Source organism: Ovis canadensis, chromosome 6, assembly GCF_042477335.2.
Source record: "Ovis canadensis isolate MfBH-ARS-UI-01 breed Bighorn chromosome 6, ARS-UI_OviCan_v2, whole genome shotgun sequence".
NCBI lineage: Eukaryota > Metazoa > Chordata > Mammalia > Artiodactyla > Bovidae > Ovis > Ovis canadensis.
This window is the reverse complement of record NC_091250.1, coordinates 132444821-132458716: the sequence shown is the minus strand read 5'-3', so window position 1 is coordinate 132458716 and position 13896 is coordinate 132444821. Positions and strand designations below refer to the sequence as shown.

At 48.9% G+C, this 13896-nt stretch overlaps 1 long non-coding RNA gene across 1 annotated transcript; it reads right to left on the bottom strand.

Annotated features, from left to right (window-relative positions):
* Nucleotides 1–8608: 8608 nt before the first annotated feature.
* Nucleotides 8609–11238, bottom strand: LOC138442784 (uncharacterized). Its single transcript, XR_011257907.1, has 2 exons — nucleotides 10345–11238; nucleotides 8609–10077 (listed from the first exon to the last, which is right to left on the bottom strand). It is a non-coding gene; the product is annotated as an uncharacterized lncRNA (long non-coding RNA).
* Nucleotides 11239–13896: the final 2658 nt, after the last annotated feature.

Sequence of the window (13896 nt, the reverse complement as noted above, 5' to 3'; positions counted from 1 at the left end):
TAGGGTAAAGTACGTGACTTATGACATTCACAAGGTTGTTTTTAATCTCAAGATACAATCACCAGACCCTTACCATTGTATACATAATAAGATAATCTATCTTCTAGGACATGTTGCAGGAACTGGACATCCTGGAGTCTTAAGGGCTATAAAAATTCTTGAGTGTGGCGGGACAGGGAGCTTAGGAACATGTCCTAGGGCCCGGCATACCTGCCAGGGAGCTCCCAAGACTTAACCCTTCACGGGTCGTCCCCCGCAGGATACCAATAAAATTCCAAGACAAGGAATTTGCACCATCTACGTTGGGCCACCGGTGCCACTTGGATATCGGAAGATGCCCCTCCTTGGGCTCCTTCTCGCGTGCGCTTGAAAACCAGGGCAAGTAAGTAGACTTGGAGGGCACCCACGCTCCAGATGGGAATTCAGCCAGAAAAACAGGGAGCAGGAAAGAACGACATGAGGGAATCAGTCTTTCCGGAAACTGATCTGATTTCTTTATTTTGGGGTTTGCTTATATACTTTTTGTTACATATAGGGATGAATACAGAGTCACTTGGGGGTCAGCAGTGCTGACCTTTATCAAAATCAGGAGCTTCACATAAAAAGGTCTTAGGGATTTTACATCATCTTCTGGCTATGAGACCTGCTGACATTTTATGATCCTTTCTTTCTGATAACCAAAAAACTTATTTCTTCCAAAGGTGTTCTTTCTTAAACCAGGCACCACCCTCCAAATAAAGTTACATTCCTATAGGGTGAGGGTGTAGTGAGTTACAATCAAGAAAGGAATTTATTTAACCCAAGGTTAACATGATTAATCTTAAAGGTTAATGCTTATTTCTCCTATATGCTTAAAGGTTAATACTTACTTCTTCCTATATGCTAGGTATATTCATTATAAGGGTAGGGAACATGGAGATTTAGCAGCAAACATCAGCCCAACAAATGAAAATCCTTTCACCAATGCTCCCCTTAAGATCTATTTAGTCTTAAGATATGATAAAGTTACATTCTTACATAGCAAGGACACAGTGATTTATAACAAAGTACAGTGATCTATTACAAAAGAGAAAATCCATTAACTCAAAAAGTCTAGTATTTCTAACATCAAAAACTACTATATTTCCTTTACTATATTCCAAATACATTGATTAATATATTCCCAGGTGCCTAAGGATATGGAGGCCTGGCGGTAATCATTGACTCAACAAGAAGAAAAAGCCCTATGCTAATTAAGACCCTCAAAATACTCCAAAACTCTCTGTGCTGTTTATGGTTAAGAGGTAGTAAACAATCATGTGGCAGGGTATGGATAATCCTGTCACACAAGCTAATCTGTCAGCAGAGAGGTTTGACCTGAGACATCCTTGTCCCACCCAGAGCAGGGAATTAGCAGCAATTATTGACACAACAAATGAAAAACCCTTCACTAATATAATTCCTAACCAACCCACTATACTAATAATTTCTAACTCCCCAAAAGAATTTGCCTTTAGTAAGTTTAAAACATCTCAGTGCCTCTCAGATTGGGAGGCTGTAAACAATCACATGTGGCCGGACAAACCTATACAGGTGGGCTAGATAACCTTCAGAGGAGTCGTAAGCTGAAACACTCTTGTCACGCCCAGGAATTTTTATTGCCTTGGAGCTGCATGTTTACTCCTTCTCCGAGAGAAACTGTTATGGGGGAGAGCCCCCCGTAAAGTCAGAGGTGTAGGTGAGAGCATAAAACAGACTCTGGTTTGGGGGGTAGATGCTCGGGAACAGGGGGTTTCCTGAGGCTTGATCACGCCTTTGCGTATCCCAAGCCTCCTTCCTCATGACCTTTGCCATGGGCAGAGCTCCTCACGCTGGCCCCAGGCAACTTTCCACAACTATTAAGCCTGTGCTCTAGAGCCTGGGAGCTGCCACTACTCACCTGGAGCCCGTGCTCCCCAACAAGAGAAGCTATCACAATGAGAAACCCATGGACCACACCTAGAAAAGCAGCTCTGAGCACAGCAAGGAAGACCAGCACAGCCTAAAATGTCTTCTCTGGTGGCTCAGAGGTTAAAGCATCTGCCTGGAATGCAGGAGACCCGGGTTCAATCCCTGGATCCGGAAGATCCCCTGGAGAAGGCAATGGAAACCCACTCCAGTACTCTTGCCTGGAGAATCCCATCGAGGGAGGAGCCTGGTAGTCTACAGTCCATGGGGTTGCAAAGAGTCGGACACGACTGAGCGACTTACTTACTTCACTTAAGTATTTAAAAGAAATCTTCAGCACAGGAGGAGGGAGTGGATGAGATGTATGGAGAGAGTAACGTGGAAATTTACAATACCATATGTAAAACAGATAGCTGATGGGAATTTGCTGTATGACTCAGGGAACTCAAACAGGGGCTCTGTGACAATCTAGAAGGGGGGGGTGGGGAAGGCAATGGGAGGGAGGCTCAGGAGGGAGGGGACATGGGCAGACCCCTGGCTGAGTCTTGTTGATGTTTGACGGAAAGCAACAACATTCTGTAAAGTGGCCAAAAAAAATCTCCAGCAAACCCAAGGGTCCTCAGTTACTCTCTTGTTTAGTCGCTCGGTCCGATTCTTCTTGCGATGCCATGGACTGCAGCACACCAGGCTACCCTGTCCTTCCGTATCTCCCGGAGTTTTGCTCAGACTCATGTCCATTGAGTGAGCCAGTGATGCTGTCTAACCATCTTATCCTCTGCCGCCCTATACTTTTGCCTTCAATCTTAGTTACTTTCAGAAATTCTTAACTATGACTTGCAATTCAGCCTTAGGCCAGAGGACATATGTAGTCTGGTGTTTAAGGCAGATCCTGTCAGGTTCAGAGGAGGAAGATACGCAGGAGTGGAGTCTGAGGCAGAGGAATGTGAAAAGCCATCTTGTCTTTCTTTTATTCACAGGTAATTTAATTGTGGCATTTTATAGAAAGTCCATTTTAAATTCTTGAGAATGCCCGGAAACCTCAAAATACCAGTCAAGTTAGGCATCCAATTCTGTGTAGACTCTTTCCAAACCATGGCAATCTGACACAGTTTTAAGAGAGTTAAGTTTGGGGAGCTGGAAAGCTCTTCATAACAGCAATGATGTGTAACCAAGCACATCTTACCGGGCCTTCCAGGGACACACCCGCCCTCGCCTTCTCCACCCGCCTCCTGTTTGTAGAAGAAAGAACTGTAGTCTCCTAGGCCTTCCCCCAACCCCATCCCAAAGAACAGATGTAATCACAGAAGTGGGAAAACAGAGAGAGAGGAAAACAGTCAAGCAAAACAAAATAGGAATAGTTTAGCCATTCAAGTCAAAGACCTTGAGTTCCTTCTCAAACACTATAGATAACGTCCTGAGCCGTGTCCTCTGGGCGGTTTTGCAGATACTGAAACCCAGCCGGTGGAAGAAGTAACTAACCTGTGTGCTGCCCACAAACAGAGCCCGGAGAGGCAGAAACCAGAAGGGGGATGATGTTGACCCTCGATGACCTCACGACCAACCAATCAGAGCCGTGTGCACCAGTTTATGACGCAACCCGCCTCCCTCAGTCTTCAAAAATCTCCTGACCTTATTACTGACTGAAGAATTTCACTACTTTTTAAATAGCCCTGAGGCTCGTACCTCCGCGTCAGTCTCAAGGGGGTGAAGGATTTCCTGTGTGACGAGCATTAGTTTTGTTCTGATCAGTGGACTTAGGAATAGTTACTGTGATTGTTTGTGGAATCTCCCAGCAAAGGTTCCAGCCTCTTGCCAGAAGTTAGGGGTCTGTTCTTTTAAATCCCCTCTAGGGTGTTTCCTTTGGGCTAATTTCACCTGATGTTTGAGCTTCACCAAAAAGCACATAGATTATCTGATACAGATCTGAGAAACCAGGTTAGTAGGTTTGAATAAGCATGTTAAAATCTTCCTCAGGGGTTTCCCTGGTGGCTGAGTGGTAAAGAATCCCCCTGCCAATCCAGGAGACACTGGTTCAATCCCTGGTCCAGGAAGATCCTACATCCCTCGGAGCAACTGAGCCCACGCACCACAACTCTGGGGCTGCCCTGCTGGCTCAGACAGTGAAAAGGTGAGAGTGAAGCCGTGCAGCCGTGTCCGATTCTTTGGGACCCCATGGACTGTAGCCCACCAAGCTCCTCCGTCCATGAGGTTTTCCAAAGAGTGCTGGAGTGCGTCGCCATTTCCTTCTCCACAGACAGTGGAGAGTCCGCCTGCAATGCAGGAGACACCCTGGTCGAAGGATTCTTCTTCCCCTGGAGGAGGATATGGCAGCCCACTCCAGTATCTTGCCTGGAGAATCCCATGGACAGAGGAGCTAGGCAGGCTACAGTCCATGGAGTCGAAAAGAGCTGGACATGACTGAGCGAATAAGCACGCTGGGGTTTGCAGCCTCCCCCTGCCCTCTTCCTCCTGCTGGTGGTAAAGTATTCTCACTTCCTCAGGATGAATCTCTTCCCTTGGGATCTGTGTGCATGCCCAGTGGTTTCCAGAGCTCCTTGGTGGATGGCATCACCAACTCGATGGACATGAGATGGTCGCAAAGAGTCAGACAGGATTGACTAAGTGACTGAACAGCAGTTCAGTTCAGCTCAGTCGTGTCCGACTCTGCGACCCCACGGACTGCGGCTCGCCAGGCCTCCCTGTCCATCACCAACTCCCAGAGCTTGCTCAAAAGAGTCAGTGATGCCATTCAACCATCTCACCACCCTTCTCCTGCTTTCAGTCTTTCCCAGCATCAGGGTTTTTCCAATGAGTCAGCTCTTCCCATCAGGTGGCCAAAGCATTGGAGTTTCAGCTTCACCATCAGTCCTTCCAATGAATATTCAGGACTGATTTCCCTTAGGATGGACTGCTTTGATCTCCTTGCTGTCCAAGGGACTCTCAAGAGTCTTCTCCAACACCACAGTTCAAAAGCATCAATTCTTCAGTGCTCAGCTTTCTTTATGGGCCAGCTCTCACATCCATACATGATCAATGAAAGAAACCATAGCTTTGATTAGGTGGACCTTTGTCTGCAAAGTAATGTCTCTGCTTTTTAATATGCTATCTAGGTTTGTCATAGCTTTTCTTCCAAGGAGCAAGTGTCTTTTAATTTCATAGCTGCAGTCACCATCTACGGTGATTTTAGAACCCAAGGAACTGAAGTCTGTCACTGTTTCCATTGTTTCCCCATCTATTTGCCATGTAGCGATGGGACCGGATGCCATGATTTTCGTTTTTTGAATGTTGAGTTTTAAGCCAGCTTTTTCACTCTCCTCTTTCACTTTCATCAAGAGGCTCTTTAGTTCCTCTTTGCTTTCTGCCATAAGGGTGGTATCATCTGCATATCTGAGGTTATTGAGATTTCTCCCGGCAATCTTGATTCCAGCCTGTGCTTCATCCAGCCCAGGGTTTCTCATGATGTACTCGGCATATAAGTTAAATAAGCAGGGTGACAATATACAGCCTTGACGTACTCCTTTCCCAATTTGGAACCAGTCTGTTGTTCCATGTCTGGTTCTAACTGTTGCTTCTTGACCTGCATACAGATTTCTCAGGAGGCAGCTAAGGTGGTCTGGTATTCCCATCTCTAAGAATTTTCCAGTTAGTTGTGATCTACACAGTCAGAGGCTTTGGCATAGTCAATAAAGCAGAAATAGATGCTTTTCTGGAACTCTTGCTTTTTTGATGATCCAGCGGATGTTGGCAGTTTGATCTCTGGTTCCTCTGCCTTTTCTAAATCCTGCTTGAACATCTGCAAGTTCTCAGTTCATGTACTATTGAAGCCCGGCTTGGAGAATTTTCAGTGTTCCTTTACTAGCGTGTGAGGTTAGTGCAAATGTGCAGTATTTTGAGCATTCTTTGGCATTGTATTTCTTTGGGATAGAATGAAAATTGACCTTTCCAGTCCTGTGGCCACTGATGAGTTTTCCAAATTTGCTGGCATATTGAGCGCAGCATTGTCACAGCATCATCTTTCAGGACTGGAAGTCGCTCAGGTGGAATTCCATCGCTGCTTTGTTCGCAGTGATGCTTCCTGAGGCCCACTTGGCTTCGGACTCCAGGATGTCTGGCTCAAGGTGAGTGATCACGCCATCGTGGTCATCTGGGTCATGAAGATCTTTTTTGTACAGTTAATACTTCTGTGTATTCTTGCCACCTCTTCTTAATATCTTCTGCTTCTGTTAGGTCCATACCATTTCTGTCCTTTATTGTGCTCATCTTTGCATGAAATGTTCCCCTGGTATCTCTAATTTTCTTGAAGAGATCTCTAGTCTTTCCTGTTCTATTGTTTTCCTCTATTTCTTTGCACTGATCACTGAGGAAGGCTTTCTTATTTCTCCCCGTTATTCTTTGGAGGTCTGCATTCAGATGGATATATCTTTCCTTTTTTCCCTTTTACTTCTCTTCTATTCACAGCTATTTGTAAGGCCTCCTCAGACAGCCATTTTGCTTTTCTGCATTTCTTTTTCTTGGGGATGGTCCTGATCACTGCCTCCTGTACAATGTCACGAACCTCCGTCCATGGTTCTTCAGGCACTGTGTCTATTAGGTCTAATTCCTTGAATCTATTTCTCACTTCCACTGTATAATCATAAGGGATTTGATTCAGGTCATACCCGAATGGTCTAGTGGTTTTCCCTACTTTCTTCAATTTAAATCTGAATATGGCAATAAGGAGTTCATGATCTGAGCCACAGTCAGCTCCTGGTCTTGTTTTTGCTGACTATGTAGAGCTTCTCCATCTTTGGCTGCAAAGAATATAATCAGTCTGATTTCGGTGTTGACCGTCTGGTGATGTCCATGTGTAGAGTCTTCTCTTGTGTTGTTGGAAGAGGGTGTTTGCTATGACCAGTGCATTCTCTTGGCAAAACTGTTAGCCACTCACTAGCATACGAAATTACCCAGCCTATAAAAACTAACCCTGCCTCACTTCAGGACCTCACTGGCCCTCTGTGATGCCCCACAGTCTGTCTGTGGGGTGTGCGTCTCCCTGACTTGAATGAATCCACTTCTTACCCATCACTTTGTCTCTCACTGAATTCTTTCTGCGATGAGGCATCAGGAACCTGAGCTTCACTGGGTGCTGACACCAGGTTCTGTTGGTTGTGGCTGGGTTCTCATCCCAATCTGAGGTAAACGTTTCGCTCCTGGCTTCCACTCCCCCGTCGTCAGCTCCAGAGAAGGGGGTCTAACAAGGCCACCTTCGCCTTGTCCGGCGGGTGGTTCCCAGGTAAGCGGGGGAAGGGAGGACGCGGAGATGGCCCGACGGCTGCCTGAGCAGCTGCGCGCCCCCTGAGAGGCAGGCAAGAGAGGAGATGCCGGCTGCGGAAGGGCCCAGGTCCCTTGCAGAAGGGCCCCGCGGAGATGCCCCTGCGGAAGCGCAGGGTCAGGGGCGGCGGTGCTGGCGGCGGCCGCTCCGCCCACATGCGGCCTGTGACCTCGCCCCTCACCCAGTCCCTCGCGGGGGGTACAGGCCCCGGGAGGACCCTCGGGCCGCCCGACCTCTGGACCCACCGCCGCCACGCCCGGGGCCCACCGGCCACCCACCTGGAGGAACAGTCTCTGACCAGGGGCCCACAGTTCGTTTCTTGACTTGAGTGATCAAAAATGCAAATTCTGTGGGACCCCTATTTAGTTCCAGGTGGGCACGGGCGCCCCAGGGCAGAGCTCAGGGGCATCCGACAGCTACGCAGGGGTCCCGGCACAGCGGACGAGACCCTGGGCCCGGGCCTGCTTCCAGAGACGCTCTCCCGGCCCAGGGCGGCCGGGGCGGCGGTGGCGGCCCGGCGCCCTCCCGTGAGTGCCCGCAAGGGGGCGGTGTGGGCCAGCGCTTCCAGGGCCGCCCGCGGCCGGCAGCAGCCTGGGGCAGAACCCAGAGCGCGTCGGAACAGCCCTCCCCACGTCCGGGGCAGCTCCCCACTCCTGGCTGCTCCCGGGCACACGGAGTCCACCCCTGCCGGCCCCCAACCCCTCCTTACATCGCTCGCTACCTTGTTCATCTCCAAGGTCATCTCAGAGGCAGGGACGTCACCCTGCTCCCCCTTCCTGGGCACTTCCGTCCTGTGGTTGTAAAGTGGGGTCCAATCCAGAGTCTGCCGTGGCCCTAAGGAGGTGTCCCCACACCTCAGGCTCCCTCCCTGGGGTGGGCTCACAGGGGGTCTCTGGACTGGGGGACCCTCAGGAGCAGGGGGGCCAGTGTCCATTTACAGGACAATGAGAACCCAGGTGTGTCCCAACCACCCACCCTCAGAGCCCAGAACACTGGGAACTGCCCTCCAGGCAGGATGTCGCGGGGTTTCCTGAGGGAATCTGATCATCTAGGGATCCTGCCAGGTCATCGTGTGGACCTCACCGTGCAGGACCCCCTCCTCCTGCCTGAGCGCTAGGCCAGTTCAGCCGGACCCAGACGTCAGAAGGACCCTTGGCTCCTGAAGATCAGGACAAACAAACAGGAAAAGGGGGACTGGGAGGAAACAGAGACGGCTGGGAGAAGACGGCTTAGAAAAACTGGAACTGTTCACCTCAGATTGGGAATTGAACCCACGTGGCAGGGACGACACCCACAGAACGTGCTGTCAGGACCTGGTGAAGCTCAGGTTCTTGGTGTCTCATCACAGAAAGAATTCAGTGAGAGACAAAGTGATGGGTAAGAAGTGGATTTATTCAGATTCAGAGAGAAGCACGCTCCACAGACAGAGTGTGGGCCCTTGCTGAGGGCGAGTGAGACTGAAGCGTGGCCTGGTTAGTTTTTATCAGTTCAGTTCAGTCGCTCAGTCGTGTCCAGCTCTTTGCGACCCCGTGACTGCAGCACGCCAGGCCTCCCTGTCCATCACCATCTCCCGGAGCCTGCTCAAACTCATGTCCATCGAGTTGGTGACGCCATCCAACCATCTCATCCTTGTCATCCCCCCTTCAATCTTTCCCAGCATCAGGGTCTTTTCCAGGGAGTCAGCTTTTCACATCAGGTGACCAAAGTATTGGCGTTTCAGCTTCACCATCAGTCCTTCCAATGAATATTCAGGACTGATTTCCCTTAGGATGGACTGCTTTGATCTTGCTGTCCAAGGGATTCTCAAGAGTCTTCTCCAACACCACAATTCAAAAGCATCAATTCTTTGGTGCTCAGCTTTCTTTATGGTCCAACTCTCACATTCATACATGACTACTGGAAAAACCATAGCTTTGACCATACCGATCTTTGTCAGCAAAGTAATATGTCTGCTTTTTAATATGCTGTCTAGGTTGCTCATAGCTCTTCTTTCAAGGAGCAAGCATCTTTTAATTTCCTGGAAGCAGTCACCATCCGCAGTGATTTTGAAGCCCAAGAAAGTAAAGTCTGTCACTGTTTCCATTGTTTCCCCATCTATTTGTCATGAAATGATGAGACCTGATGCCATGACCTTAGTTTTTTGAATGTTGAGCTTTAAGCCAATTTTTCACTCTCCTCTTTCACCTTCATCAAGAGGCTCTTTAGTTCCTCTTTGCTTTCTGCCATAACGGTGGTGTCATCTGCGTATCTGAGGTTATTAATATTTCTCCCAGCAATCTTGATTCCAGCTTGCACTTCATCCATCTGGGCATTTCAAATGATGTACTCTGCATATAAGTTAAATAAGCTGGGTGACAATATACAACTTTGATGTACTACTTTCCCAGTTTGGAACCAGTCTATCGCTCCATGTCTGGTTCTAACTGTTGCTCCTTGACCTGCATACAGATTTCTCAGGAGGCAGGTCAGGTGGTCTGGTATCCCCATCTCTTTAAGAATTTTCCAGTTTTTTGATCCACACAGTCAAAGGCTTTGGCGTAGTTTTTAGTTTTTATAGACTAGGTAATTTCATATACTAATGAGTGGGGGGATTATTTCAGTTGTTTTGGGGAAGGAGTGGAGATTTCCAAGAGCTGGGCCGCCGCCCGCTCCGTGGTCTTACGACAGTGCCTTGGAGCTGTCATGGCGCCTCTCTGTGTGTTATTTAGCTTGCCGATCGAGGTTCAAGTTCTAATCAAAGTGGACGTGCCTGCAGTCTTGGACCCACTTGATTCTAATCGGTTCATGTTGTCCTTGGGCTATGCCATTCTCTCAGAAGCTGCGCCCTGCCCCTTGCCCTCCTGTTACAAAACCTTCATTAATATCCTCAGGAAGGAAAGAGAAAATTATGTATTCATGAAGCAAAAACCAGCTGCTTTGAAGAAGGAATGTTACAGAATACAAGAGCTCTTGGGAATTAAAAAGACCATCATAGAAATTGAAAATTCAGTAGAAAAGTTGGAAGATAAGGTTGAGGAAATCTTGGAGAAAGTAGAGCAAAGAGTTGGAGGGGATAGTTAAAAATAAGAAAAAAACAAGAGAAGAAAGTGCCATATTAGAGAACTTACCTAACAGACCCGAGGCTCCCCTGGTGGCTCAGCTGGTAAAGAATCTGCCTGCAGTGCTGGAGACCTGGGTTCAGTCCGTGGGTTGGGAAGATCCCCTGGAGGAGGGCATGGCAACCCACTCCAGGGTTCTTGCCTGGAGAATCCCATGGACGGGGGAGCCTGGCGGGCTGCAGTCCAAAAGGGTCGGACATGACTGAGCGAGTAAGCACGACACAGCTCGGAGACCTGACATCTACTCAAAAGGAATTCTAGAAAGAGAACTGGAAGGAAGAAAATCATCTAAGAAACAGTGGGACAGAGATCACAGAAATTTGGGAATTCCCTGGCAGTCCAGTGTTTAAGATTCCATGTTTTCATTGCCGAGGGCCTGGATTCAATCGCTGGTTGGGAAACTAAGATCCCACAAGTTGTGAGGTCAAAAAGAAAGAAAAAAAAAAAAAAGGCGTTTTCACAGAAATTAAACCTGAGTCTCCAGATTGAAAGGAGCTACTGAAGGCCCAGATCCGAACACGAAAATAGGTGCATAGTAGACGCACAGCCAAGTAGAATTTCAGAACCCTGGACACAAAGAGGAAAGGCTTCCCTGGCAGTCCAGCGGCTAAGCCTCCACGCTCCCAGTTCAGAGGGCTGGGTTTCTATCCCCGGCCAGGGACCTAGATGCCACGCACCACAACTAAAGGTCCCTCAGGCCACAGTGAAGGCAAAAGACCTTGTATGCTGCCAGTAAGGCCTAGCGCAGCCAAATAAGTAAATATCAAACCCCAAAAACCACCACACAGGGGTCCAGAGAGAAACAACAGGTGACATACAAGGGACCAGCGTCAGAATGACTTCAGCCTTCCCACAGCTGGAGAGCGGTGGATAAAACCTCTCAGTGTGCTGTGCTCAGACTCTTGGCAGCCCTATTCTCCTCCCAGCAAGAACACCGGCGTGGGCTGCCATGCCCTCCTCCAGGGGATCTTCCCAACCCAGGGATCAAACTCAGGTCTCCCACATTGCAAGTGGATTTTTTTTGCCAGCTGAGCCACAAGGGAAGCCCAAGAATACCGGAGTGGGTAGCCTGTCCCTTCTCCAGGGGATCTTCCTGACCCAGGAATTGAGCGGGGCCTGCTGCACTGCAGGCGGATTCTTTACCAGCTGAGCCGCCAGGGAAGCCCGATGATAGAGGGTGGAGGTGGACTGGCGGGCTCTGTGCAGCTAGGATTCTACATCCATCCAGAGGGAGGGGAGCTTTGCCAGTTGCGGTGCCCATGGTGCCCTACACCGGCAGTCATGCCACCCAAGGGCCGTCTGAGCCGTGGCCCAGCGTACCACAGACGAGGCGGCAGCCTCGGCAAGGTGACCGGGCCTGGAGGTGACTGACCCGTGGAGGCTGCGGCGCGGGCTCCTGGAGCCTCTTCTGCTCCTGGGCCTCTGCTGGTGGGGACGTCCGTGTCTCTGTGAAGGCTGGCAGCCGTGCAGCCCGGATTTAGGCAGCCCACCAGTCCATCTCCAAAGCCTCGGCAGCCTATTATCAGAAACGTGTGCATGAGGCTTCCGAGGAGATCAACGAATCCTTACCTAGTATGACCAGACCCTACTGGTTGCTCATCCCTGTTGCTTCGAATCCAAAACGGCTGGGGCTCCTGGTGCGTATGCCTGCTACCAGAAATCCCACTGACGAGACATCATGAGATTCAGGGTTCACCTTTATAATACAAAATGTTGTGGGATTTAAGGTTTCAAGGGAAAAAAAAAGAGTGAGGGGAGAAGAGAGATACTTTCAGAATGATAAGGCCTCAAACAATTCACATTCCTGCACCCTTTCTGGGGGCTTCCCAGGCGGCTCAGCGGTAAACAACCTGCCTGCCAACGCAGGAGACACAGGAGACACGGGTTCGATCCTCAAGCCGGGAAGATCCCCTGGAGAAGGAAATGACAACCCACTCCCGCATTCTTGTCTGGGAAACCCATGGATAGAGGAGCCTGGTGGCGAGTCCATGGCATCACAGAAGACTCAGACGTGATTTAGCGACTAAATAACCCTTTCTGAGGAAGTTGCTTGATGTGCTCCACCAAACAGGGGGAGGAAAGCAAGAAAGAGGAAGGCGTGGGAAGCAGGAAACGGGATCCTGTTGCTGAGAACAGCAGGGGGACCTCGGGGCGTTGGTGAGGCCGCCCCAGAGCTCGGCTGAGCCCCAGCGAGAAAGCAGAGTCTGTGTCAAGGCGATAGATACTGTCACTCAATCTACCTGATACACAGATGTCTTGGGGGAGACGTGGACATGGGGTTGAATTGGGAGTTGAATTGGTATTGAGAATTAAGCAAAAACAAAAACCAAAAAAAAAAAAAAAAAACCATGTTAGCTCCGGGGGAAAGGAGAAGTTGAGCAAGAAAGGAAAAGTTATACGTTGTGAGGCTCAGACAAGAGCACTGTTCATGCCGTGTCATCATGATGTCAGCCACGACCGTCAATCTAAACAAAATGATACTGGAGGTCAGGAAGTCCTGATGCAAGTGCTGGGTTGGGGATGCAGAGGTGAAACCCAAAAAGTGAATTAAAAGTTGTGACGGAAAACGAAGGGAGATGGACTGCTATGTTTTGTAGGAAGGTTTGTCAAGCTAACTCTTTACATTACATGCATGTGAGTATAAATCTGATAACGAATAGAATCAAAATTTAAAACACACACCCTAGGGAACTCCCTGGTGATCCAGAGGTTAGTGTTCCATGCTTCCATTGCTCAGGGGCCCAGGTTCCATCTCCTGGTGGGGAATGAAACCCTATAAGCCAGGTGGCCTCAAACAGCAAGAACAACAACCCCACATAAATGAGTCACATGCTGATTTCATCTTGTAGTAAATCAGCAGGATGTGAATTTGTGCTCAGTGTGGACTCATTTTTGTGCACCTCTGGAAAGACTGAATACAAATTCTTTTTTGTTGTTGTTGTTTAGACGGTAAGTCACGTCCAACTCTTTTGCGATCCCATGGACTGTAGCCCACCAGGCTCCTCTGTCCTTGGAATTTCCCAGGCAAGAATACTGGAGTGGGTTGCCATTTCCTTCTCCAGGGGATTTTCCTGACCCAGGGATCGAACCTGTGTCTCCTGCATTGGCAGACGGATTGTTTACCACTGAGCCAGCAGAGAATCAAATACATGAATGTGTAGGGAAAAAATGCTTTTACTTGCTGTTGGACATTAAAGTGCTATGAAAGAGTTTTATCTTCAAAAAGCAAAAAATGGTATCGTGTCCCATTTGTATTGATTTAATTACTAGTGAAGTTGCTGTTCAGTCACTCAGTCAGGTCCAACCCTTTGCGACCCCATGGACTGCAGCACACCAGGCTTCCCTATCCATTGCCATCTCCCGGAGCTTGCTCAAACTCATGTCCATTGAGTCAGTGATGCCGTCCAACCATCTCCTCCTCTGTCGTCCCCTTCTCCCGCCTTCAACCTTTCCCAGCATCAGGGTCTTTTCCAAGGAGTCTGTTCTTCTTCACATCAGGTGGCCAAAGTATTGGAGCTTCAGCTTCAGCATCAATGGTTCCAGTGAATATTCAGGACTGAT